We start from the raw sequence: 11,919 nt of genomic DNA, 5'->3' as shown, positions 1-11,919 counted from the left end.
CATTCAGCCTATTATTAACTTTTTTTAAAAGAATTAAAATTCTGAAAAATTGTTTTTAAAATTAAAAAACAATTTTAAAAAATCAGAAAATAAATTTTAAAATATTAAACTAATTTTATGATTTATTTTTTGTATAATTTTCAAACTAAAAATAATTTTTTAATAAAATATATTCTGAAATTTCTGAAAAAAATATTTTTTTTTTAAAATTAAAATTTTCATAAAAGAACAAGAAATTAGAATTTTTTTTCAAAAATTTAAAATTTATAACTTTTGAAAACATAATTGTCATTATTTTCGAATAAATTTTAATATATAATTTTCAATTAAAAAAAAAATCTATTTTTTCGAAATTTTTTTCAAAATTTATAATTTTAACAGTTTTTATGTCAAAAAAATTAAGTTTTCGAAAATTTTAATTTTCAAAGTTTTTTTTTCAGATTTTATTTTTCGGAAAAGTATTTTATGATTTTCAGATTTTTTAAATTTAAAAAAATAATTTTCAGGATTTTATTTTTATTTTTAAAAGTTGCACAGTCAACAGTTGCCACGTGGCGAATAACATGCCAAGTCAGACATGAAGTGGGGCCATGAACCTTTTAAAAATAAAATAAAATTACAGGGATGTGTTTCAAAGTTTTTGTTTACATGGACGAAAATCAAAACTGACTCAAATTACAGTGACGATTATCATATTTAAGCCTTATTATTTAATTTCATTTTAAGATTCTTAACTTGTGTCCTAAGTGCATAAGTTAACACTACCCTTTTTCTTTTAGTTTATGTGCTAACATCAAACCAATTGCCATAGGCAACCCCTCATTTTTAATACATCTTCAAAAAAAAATCAAATGTTACAAATTTCAATACATTTATTATATAAATTTTCATAAAAATTTATTATTAAAGGTGCTTAATAAGTGTCCCGTAAACACTCGTTAACATTTCCTCAACAGAAATAATACATTTTTTGAGCATAACCTTATATTCTTTCCAACATATTGCAAAATTTGCGAAGAAGTTTTCTAAATTAGGATTTCCAACATGATTGTAATTGTAAGCAGCAGCGGAAGACCATTGCCACCCCATTCTAATCCCATATTCATATATACCTATTGTGCCAATAATTCTTTCACTTTTCTTATTTTATTTTAATCTCTTAAGCTTTTTCTTTTATTTTAACCATAGAAATTATAAATTAACAATTTAATATTTTTAGTATACTTTTTTCGTTTTATTTTGGTCAATTAACTTAAAAATACTAGATACTTTGATTAAGTTACAAACTTTAGACATTTTAGTCAATCGAAATGTCTTAAAATTTATAACTTAAGAGACTGTACTATTCAATTTAAAACATAAAGGACCACTAAAACCAAAAAAAAGATATAAAGGGACCAAATTATATACTCCTTCCATTTTAAAATGATTGTTACTTTAGTTAAAAAAAATTGTTTCAAAATGAATGTCATTTTACATTTTCAATACAACTTTAATTTTTTTCTTCCAACTTTATTTTCAATAAATACTATTCTCTCACACAATTTTCAATGCAACTTTAAGTTTGTCTTTTTCTTATAAAGTAAAGGGTTGTTTACTAAAAGTATTATATTTAATGATTATTTCATTCTATTTCTTAATATGTGTATCAACACCTAAAACGACACTCGTTTTAAAACGGAGGGAGTATCATTTATGACTTAAGGGACTAAAATGAAAGAAAGAAAAAAAGACTTAAGGATAAAGCGAAATTTAACAATAACTTAAAGGACAAAAAAATTATTTAACGTATATTAAATTACTTAACTCTAAAATAAATCGAAACATTTTTTATATATAAAAAAAAAAATATTTATAGCGGTCACCTTTACATATTATTCATGACTCCGTGTTGTTGATTGTAGGTTGAATAATCATTGACTAATTTTGACATAATTACATAATTCCTCTTTTAACTTAATTTTAGGTAACACTTTTGTTGTTTATCTTTTTTATTTTTTTTAGTTAGATAGCCTAGTGGCTAGAATTCACCCTTTTCAAGGTGAATAAGTGGGGTGTCCGGGGTTCGAACTCCGACCCCTGCATATAACAATGCATGTCCCTGCTAAGTGAGCTATGCTAACGGGGACTTGTTCTTTATCTTTATGTTGTTCAATTTAGTCCTTTATGTTATAAAATGTCAACAATTTTTTTTTTTTTTTTCGGTAAACCAAAAGAAAGGACAGGCATCAAGGAGAAACAATGACATCCCAACTAAGTTGGCATCCCGATGAACTTCCATCTTATACCGCCAATCTCAAATTTTATTAAAAAACGGGGGAAAATACAAGAGTGGGGACTTGGCCAAGACCCTCAGAAAAACAGAAAACCAACAAAAAACAGACAAAAAAAACAAACAAAAAAGAAACAAACAATAGAACAGCCACGTATAGATATTTAAACCGAGGTAAACCACACCGGTCCGCAAAAAAGCCTTGCTGAAACTCTGAAGGTAAAACTGACAACCACACTTCCCTAACTACCGAGTGACCCATGTTAATTATTTATTTTTTTTATCAAAAATAAAAATGAAAAACTCTAAATAAAATTCATCAAAAACTCATTAAGAAACCTAAATTTTAATCATACAAACCAAGAAACTTAGATTTCAATAAAAAAATCTCACAAAATTATAAAATATTCTCATTTTACAACATAAAGGATTAAATCGGAGCAAAAAAAGATAAAGGGCGAGAGTGTCATAATTAAAATTAAGTTAAGAGACAAATTGAGTAATTTTATCATTAATTTCTTATGAAAGATAAACCTTCTTAATTAAATTTAATCAAATTGTATGTTGTTTGTGTGTAGATATTTACTCTCTTTTTTACATATATATTTACTCTCTTTGATCACTATTATAGGGTGAGCATCATCATTCGCTCTTGCTTACTGCAGATGTAGCTACGATTAAAAATGCTATCCCTTTTAAATTTTATAAGTCGTGGACATCTCATGTGGATTGTCGAAAGTTGATATTTGAGAATTGGGCGAAGAATGTAAGAGGTGTTGGCATGGTTCGCTTACAAGGTAAATTACACAATCTCAAAAAGGTTTTTAAGCAGTGGAACCGCTCTGTGTTCGGAGATGTTGATAGGCAGGTACGGTTGGCTACGGATGAGGTGACTCGTATTCAGCAGGTTATTGACTCGGATGGTTTTTCGGACGATCTGTATAGGCAGGATCTTGAAGCGCAGCTGCTTCTCACAAATGCGTTAAATGTTCAAGATCAGTTTTGGAAAGAAAAGTCTCGCCATCAAAGTTTTGTTCATGGGGACAGAAATACGGCTTACTTTCATAGAGTAGCCAAAATCAAAGCGTCTTCTAAAAATATTACTTTGCTTTATGATGGTGCTAATGTTTTATCGGATGCAGGTGACATTGAGACTTATATTCTTAATTATTTTCAGGGCATTTTTAGTGTGGATAATAATTGTATTCCTAATGACGTTGTGGCACATACTATTCCTTCGTTGGTAATGGACGATGAGAATAATATGCTCATCCGTTTTCCATTAAGTGAAGAAATTAAGTCGGCTGTTTTTGATCTCAATGGGGATGGTGCTCCGGGGGCCAGATGGTTTTGGTGGTCATTTCTATTAGTATTTTTGGCACATTGTTGGCTCGGATGTGGTGCACTCGGTGCAAGAATTCTTTATTCATGGTTCTTTTGCTGAAAATATTAATTCAAATATGCTTGTGCTCATTCCTAAAATTCCAGGGGCGCAAGCTATTGGGGATTTTCGACCTATTGCTTTAGCCAATTTCCAATTTAAAATTGTGACTAAGATATTGGCTGACCGTCTCGCCTTAATAGCAATGAGAATTGTGCATGTTGAACAGCGAGGTTTTATTCGTGGTCGTAATATTGCGGATTGCATTATATTGGCGTCGGAGGCTATTAATGTGTTAGATAAAAGACAGTATGGTGGTAATATCGTGTTAAAGGTTGATATTCGAAAGGCTTTTGATACGCTGGACTAGAATTTTTTAATTGCGGTGTTACAACAGTTTGGTTTTTCATCTGTTTTTCCCAATTGGATTTTGCCGGTTTTACACTCGGCCAGACTATCTATTTTGGTAAATGGCAAAGTTGTGGGATTCTTTTCTTGTGTCCGTGGTTTCCGTCAGGGGGACCCTTTATCTCCTCTCCTTTTTTGTCTTGCAGAAGAGGTTCTTAGTAGAGCTTTATCTTTGGCTAGGAACTCGCGAAAGATTGTGCCATTATCTTATTGTCGTGGTGTTTGTCTGCCCACTCATATTCTCTATGCGGATGATGTCTTGATTTTTTGCATAGGTCTCAAAAGTAATATTCGTTGTTTGCTTGCTATTTTAAAAAATTATGCAGATGTTTCAGGACAGCTCATAAACAACAGTAAAAGCCGTTTTTATTTTGGTTCTATGACGGTGGTGCGTGAGAAGATGCTTGGGGATTTGTTGGGTTTTGGCGCTGGTTCAATTCCTTTTAATTATCTTGGCTGCCGGTGTTCAAAGGAAAACCAAAGTCAATTTATTTCCTTCCTATTTCTGATAAAATCAAGATGAAGCTTGCTACTTGGAAAGGTTCTTTGCTTTCTATTATGGGTCGCGTTCAATTGGTTAAGTTCGTTATCAATGGTATGTTACTTTTCTCTTTTCATGTTTATATGTGGCCTAGACGCTTGTTGCATGATTTAGATAAGTGGATAAAGAATTTTATTTGGAGTGGGGATGTTAACACGAGGAAATTATGCACGATCTCTTGGAAAGTGCTTTGTCGCCCTTGGGAAGCGGGGGGGCTGGATCTCAAGCCTACTCGCCTTGTTAATGAAGCTTTAATGTTACACTTAGCTTGGAATCTGGTTTCTGAGGACTCTCAGTGGTCTTCTTTATTGAAATCCCGTTACTTTTATAAAGGGCAGCCCATTCGACATTATTTTAAATCTTCTATCTGGTGCGGTGTCAAGCCTCACGTTGATACTGTTATTGCTAATTCACTTTGGGTGGTGGGTACTGGTGCTAAAATTCAGCTATGGACTGATAATTGGCTTGGTGAACCTTTGGTGGATATTTTGCATATTGATCCTATGGTTCATATTAATTTTTCTGGCTTACTGTCTGATGTTATTATTAATGGTGTCTGGAATTTGCCGGTTCGATGCCTGGTGTTGCATCTCGCCTGTCAGATGTTGTGCTTCCTTCTTCTACTCTTCCGAACTTCCTCTCTTGGCCGCTTGCTCAGGATGGGAAGTTAACTGTCAAGTTGTCCTATTCTTTTCTCACGACGCAAGCTCCTTGTGTTCCTTGGGCGACAACTATTTGGAAATCTTGCATTCCTCCATCTCATTCTTTTATTTTTTGGAGGCTTGCTCATGATAGATTACCCACTGATGACAATCTTTCTTCCCGTGGGTGTGCAATGGTATCGATGTGTAGCTTTTGTTTGGAGCATGTCGAAACTTCTAATCATTTGTTTCTACGATGTAAGTTCGTGGTGGCTATTTGGAATTGGCTTTGTTTACAGTTGCACATTGGGCTGGATTTCTCTTCCATTCAGGCGCTGTTGTCCTCTCTCCCTCGCCATTGTTCTTCTCAAGTGGGGAACTTGTATGTAGCAGCGGTTGCGCATATGGTTCATTCTATTTGGTGGGCTAGAAACAACGTTCGGTTTTCTTCGGCTGCGGTTTCCTTGCATGCGGTTCAGGTAAGAGTGCATTCTTTGATTGGCTTGAGTGGAGTTGTTTCCACTAGTAAGTGTACTACTGCAGATGCTTCTATTCTTGATGTCTTCAGGATCCCTCATCATCGTCGGTCTTTTAGAGAGATTGTGACAGTGTGTTGGAAACTGCCGTCAGCTCCTTGGGTTAAGGTCAACTCGGATGGATCCATCCTTAATAATACTGGCGCTTGTGGTTGATTGTTTCATGATTATTTAGGTACTTTCCTAGGAGCCTTTGTTTGTAATTTAGGACAGTGCTCGGTTTTTGAAACAGAGGTTTTTGGTTACATCCTTGCTATGGAGTATGCTGCCCTTCATGGTTGGTCAAACATATGGTTGGAAAGTGACTCTTCTAGTGCGCTTCTTGTGTTCAAAAATCTTTCATTGGTACCTATTCTTCTTCGGAACCGTTGGCATAATGCATGTGCTCTTAATGTTCAGGTTATTTCCTCTCATATTTTCAGAGAAGGCAATGTTTGTGCCGATAGATTGGCGCACCTCGGTCACTCAGTTGTTGGGGAAGTGTGGTTGTCAACTTTACCGTCAGATTTTCATCAGGATTTTTTTGCGGACCGGTGTGGTATGCCTCGGTTTAGATATCCGTAGGTGGCTGTTTTTGCTTTTCTTTGTCTATTTCTGTTTTTCTTTTTTATTTTTTATCTTTCTTCGAGGGTTTTGGCCTAGTCCCCCCTCTTGTATTTTTTACCCCTTTATTTATTTAATTTTGAGTTTGGCAGTGCGGGATGAGAGTTCATTGAGGTGCCAACCTAGTTGGGATGTCGTTGCTTCTCCTTGATGCTGTCCTCTCTCCTGCTTTACCCAAAAAAAAAAAAAAAATAGGGTGAGGCCTACGTTACCCTCTCCTGTTTAGAGAGTAATTACCCTCTCATATCAACCAATCAAAATGTAATATACATAGGTAACATTAAATGTCAAATAAATGAGTAGATTTTTTTTCTAAAAATAAAAGAGTTAATTTTTTTTTTTTGACCAAAAAAGAGTTAATCTTAATTTTTTTTAAGGAGAGTTAATCTTAATCATAAGGTAACTTTTAATATTTTAATTTTTATTTAATTATATTAAGGTGTTCAATCTTAATTAATTTACACTACAAGACTAATAACAAATAAAATTTTACATCAAATTTTTTTTCATCTGGATGTCCTTAAATTCATCACTTAATTACATTCATAAAATTTCTTCCATTCTAAAACCCCGAACGTGAGAACAAAAACATCTCTTTCATTCAAATTTCTTCTTCTTTATTCTTCCATATTGATCAATTCTTGTTTCTTTTTCATTCTTCTTCCCATTTTGATTGTTCAATTTTGTCGTTCCAAACTACCGCAATTTCCAATTATAGTGAGAATTGTCGTTGTTTCTAGAACCGCGTCAGGTATCGTGACTTTTTTTATTTAAGCATCCCACCTAATAAAATCTGCTAACACGTATAGACCTGCCTCACTATCAGTCAAAGCCTTTAAGTCCAAACAAAAGAACAAAAGCCTCATCACATAACCATTTCAACAGCAACAAAAAAAAATGCTAGCAAACTCCCACAACATCACAGCGGGAACACCTGCTAGCAGTCATCAAAGTACAACAGATGACTTACTCAATTGTTATAATTAACTACCTCACAACCAAGAAAAATCAAATCAAAAGAAAAATCAAATCACCATACTTGACGTGGTACTAGAAATAGCGACAATTCTCACGATATTTAGAATCAAACAAAAGACGACGATTCTCACGAAAATAAAAAAATGCGGCAGTTTGGAACGACAAAATTGAACAATCAAAATGGGAAGAAAATTTTTTATGAATGTAACTGATAAATTTAAGGACATTCAGATGAAAAAAAATTGATGTGAAATTTTAATTGTTCTAAGCTAGTTATGTAGTGTAAATTAATTAAGATTGAACACATAAATATAATTAAGTCAAGATTACATTAGGAGGTCCTTTATCTTATTTGTTTGTAACACTTTGATCCTTTATCTTTATTTTTTTTCGTTTAGGTCCTTTACATATACATCTTTTTTCTCATTTTTTTATTAAAAAATACACAATTTTATTTTTAAAAATACATTTTTATTAAAAATGAAAAAAATCCAGAAATATGATGAAGATATTCATCATCTTCATCTTCTTCCTTTGAATCTTCATCATCTTCTTTAAATAAATAAAAAATTCTACTAAAATATATCTCCAAATATCGTGAATTAATGTAATATTCACCTCAAATCTTCTTTTAAACATAAAATTCAAAACCTTAATTTCACAAATGTTGCAAGGCATGTGGAGGCTTAGTCACCGGCGGAAGGGTTAGGCTTTACGAAAGATAAGATTGTTCTGGAAACAACAATATTGATGTGCAAAGTTGCTCTCAATTTTGGGGTTATTTTTATGCCGAGTTTGAATATTGAGTTAAAAAATAATAATAATAGTAATAATAATTGTCATACCCCAAATTTGGACCATTTAAAATCTTTTTGTCCATATTTTGAAATAGTCCACATTCTCTTCTATTCGTTTTTTTTTACCATTTAAAACTCGTGTTTTTCTTCTTTAATCATTTAAAAACTTTTATCTGCATTTTTATAACTTTTTGAGCGCATTTTATAGTCTTGTTAGTCATAATAATCAAGTCATTTTAAAAGGTTTAATCATATTTTAAAAATCGCGTCCTTTTAATCATTTCAGACAAAATTTCGGCAGAGATGATACTTTGAAGTACCTCATGTCAGATTTCGAAGGGACTTTTTTTTTTATTATTATTAATTAATATTTTATTTTTATTTTATTCGTCATTTTTTTATTTTTCTGTTTTTTGTTTCTTATTATTTTTATTTGTTAAGTCTTTATCCCCAAGTCTCCAACAGGGGTATTTTGGTCTTTGATGTGTACCAGAGCCAACCCTATTTTGTCACTATAAGTACACTGTCCAATGATTAGAGAAAGGAGGCTGCACTGTTCACACACTGACACCAATTATCTGCAGCCGCACAATCACAATCAAAAAACCCTAATTTCTTTATCTTTCATGATATTCCAGATCTAAACCCCAATTTCTCATGAACAACACAAGAACATCATAGCAATTTTACCATAAAATTCCAGAATCTTTCAAAACCAAATCACTAATCAAACACAAATTCATAATCACAAAAAATGATTTCGTTTTCAAAGCAACAAATTCTCAACAGTAGAATTCGAATCTTCTGTATACCATAACAAACTCAACATTACAAATCCATTGCTACTGTTCATAACACCGTAAACCGAATCAAAACCGACGAAAAGGAGAAGCGAATCGGAGCCGGTTTCGAACCTTCAAGGACGAACTGGAGAGGAATCCGAAACGATCTAAAAGGAGAAGGTTCAACAAAGCCGAGACACAAAGGAGCAGATCGGAGTTCAAGTAAGCGAATCGGAGAAGAGGACGAGAAATCCGAAACGGATCAGAACCGCACAGAGGAGGTAAGAAGGTAATTTTCTTTTACTTTTAGGTCTAGATCTAGGCCGACTGGTGTTCTATTTTAAAATTCTAAGTTCGGATTCGGACTCTATACAAAAAAAGGATTTCTAGAGGTATATTTTGTTTTGAAAAAAAAGGAGTTTAAAACTCCGGCGCGGTGGTGCCACCACCGGCCACCGCGCCGGAAAATTTATCTCGCCGGAGAAGAAGAAGTAGGGGGCGCTGTCATTTTAGTGTGAGAGGGAGAACTCAAATTTTTTTTTTAGAGAGATGTTTTATGGTTTGAAATGAGTTAAAAACCTGTAGCCTTGCTTTTATACTACCTTTCAATTCTGTGCGCTGCTTTCTTGCTACTACACTGTGTGCTTTACTTTTTAACCGTTGGATCTTAGATCCTATGGTTGTGATGAGATCTTGGGATTCAGATCTGGACCTCTGGATTAATCCAACGGTCCAGAATTAATCCCGTTGAGCCAAACTTTGTTTTTATTTGTCTTTTCATTTTTTTAATACTTTTACTCCATTTTCTTGATATTTTAACACTTCAAAATTCTAAAAAATGTTTTTCCATCATTTTAACCTCCAAGTCTTAAAATCCATTTTACTTGTTTTTTCTTGGCTCATTCTTTCCCTTGTTTCTTAATTCTTTCTTATTGTGTCTTTATATATGATATTTTTATTTGTTACTTGCTAGTTTTACATGTCATCTCTTAATTTCTTGTCTATTATTTGTTTCCACATGTTCATTTTAATTTTTGCTCATTTCATCTCAATATTTTCTTATGCTCACTAACGATTTAATCTTTGTTTTGAATCATAGCATGCACATTTAATTTTCTCATCATTGTATTTTGTCATCGACTTAGTGTGTATAAATAGGAAATTGATGTAAGTTTTATTTCTTGCAGTTTATTTTGGCATAAAGGCCTTAGGGTTGTATTTAGGAATTGATGTAATAATGTAGGTAACACAAGCACCGACACTTGCACCGACACTACCACAATTTATTTACCGCTTTCCGCTTGTTTTTCTACGACGTTACGTTAGTTTTCACCGTTAGTTTAGAAAAATCATTTTCTCAAAAAAATCGAATATGCGAAACTTCAAAAATCATTTTCTTAATAACATTTTCCCTTTATTTTCTTAATCAAATTCTCAATCAATTTTAATTCAACTTCAATCATTTTCAAAATTTAAAATCAATCAACCTCACTCATTTCTTTTATCTCATGCCTTGAGGCATCTTTCTCTTCTTAAAACCATTTTCAAAAATCTTAAAATCAACCTAACCCACCAAAGAAATTTTTGAGTGGAACTACGTCGGTTTTGATCCCTGTCCCAAAAGGGTACGTGGGCAGAGGACTTGTCATTCCAAATCAAATAAAAACAACCAAAAACATACTTCTTCTCCCTCCATTCTTTTACTTAGATTTTTAGGTAATAATTTTTCAAGTAAGCAAATGAATTTAGCACAAGATAATCTAGGTAAGCGGTTCCTTCGGAGTACCGAAGTCGTTTAGGGTGCTTAACACCTTCCCTATTCGAAACCAACCCCCGAATCCAAAGTCTCGATAAGGGTTTTTTACTCATTTTTTCCCTGCCCACAAATAAAAATTGAGAGTTCAAAGATTGACGATTCAAATCAATCAATGGTTTGATATCCGAAAATCGGGGAGCACAATAATAATAATAATAATATTTATATATAACTAAATCTTTTTTTTTGTGATGAAACTAAATCTCTTTTTCTGTAAGGTTTTGATTTTTGTGTTTAAAAGAAGATTTGAGGTGAACATAACATTAACTCATGATATTTTGAGATATATTTGTGTAGAAATATATTTGATTCAATGAAGATGATGAACATCTTCATCATAATTCTGGATTTTTTCATTTTGAATAAAAATATTTTAAAAAAAATAAAATTATGTATTTTTTAATAAAAAAAAAAGAAAAGAGAAAAAGGATGTATATGTGCTTCTATGAGAGATAAAAGACCTAAACAGAAAAAAATAAAGATAAAAGACCAAAGTGTTACAAATAAATAAGATAAAGGACCTCTAATGTAATCATGTCTATAATTTAATAAAAATTAAAAGTATTAAAAATTATCTTATGATTAAAATAGATTTTTTTTTAGAAAAAATTGACTCATATATGACATTTAATGTTGTCAATGTATATTACATTTTGATTGGTTGATATCATGAAGGGGTAAAATACCCTCTAAACAAGAAAGGGTAATCTAGAAAAAACTCTATTATAGCTAAAAATTCATTATTCAGATTCGTTGACTTAATTATTAATGTATTTATTCTATATATTATAGATAAGATAAATTAGTTAAGGATTATATTAACTGGTGCTCCGGGACACTAATTAAGAAAATCATAAAGAGAAAGTTTTAAATTTAAAAAAACACTTTATTGACTTTTAAAGGATTGACAAGGGAAATGTTAATCAATGCCCTCAATACATTGGTTAAAAAAGCAAATATAGCAATTTTTATATTAAAAATTGTATAATTAATTCTTTAAAAGTAAAAAAAGTGTCACTTTTTACTCAAAGTTTTTTTTTTTTATTTATTAACTAATGCCCGGAACATGACCCATATCTATTTACAATCTCCATGAATGAGTTGTGCGCATGTTTTAAGAGATTCAGGCAAGTTTAACTTCTAGATTAGATTTGGCAAATGAAC

Source organism: Medicago truncatula, chromosome 5 (genome assembly GCF_003473485.1).
Source record: "Medicago truncatula cultivar Jemalong A17 chromosome 5, MtrunA17r5.0-ANR, whole genome shotgun sequence".
Taxonomy (NCBI): Eukaryota; Viridiplantae; Streptophyta; class Magnoliopsida; order Fabales; family Fabaceae; genus Medicago; species Medicago truncatula.
The sequence above is the reverse complement of the archived record's forward strand: the minus strand, read 5'-3'. Positions refer to the sequence as shown.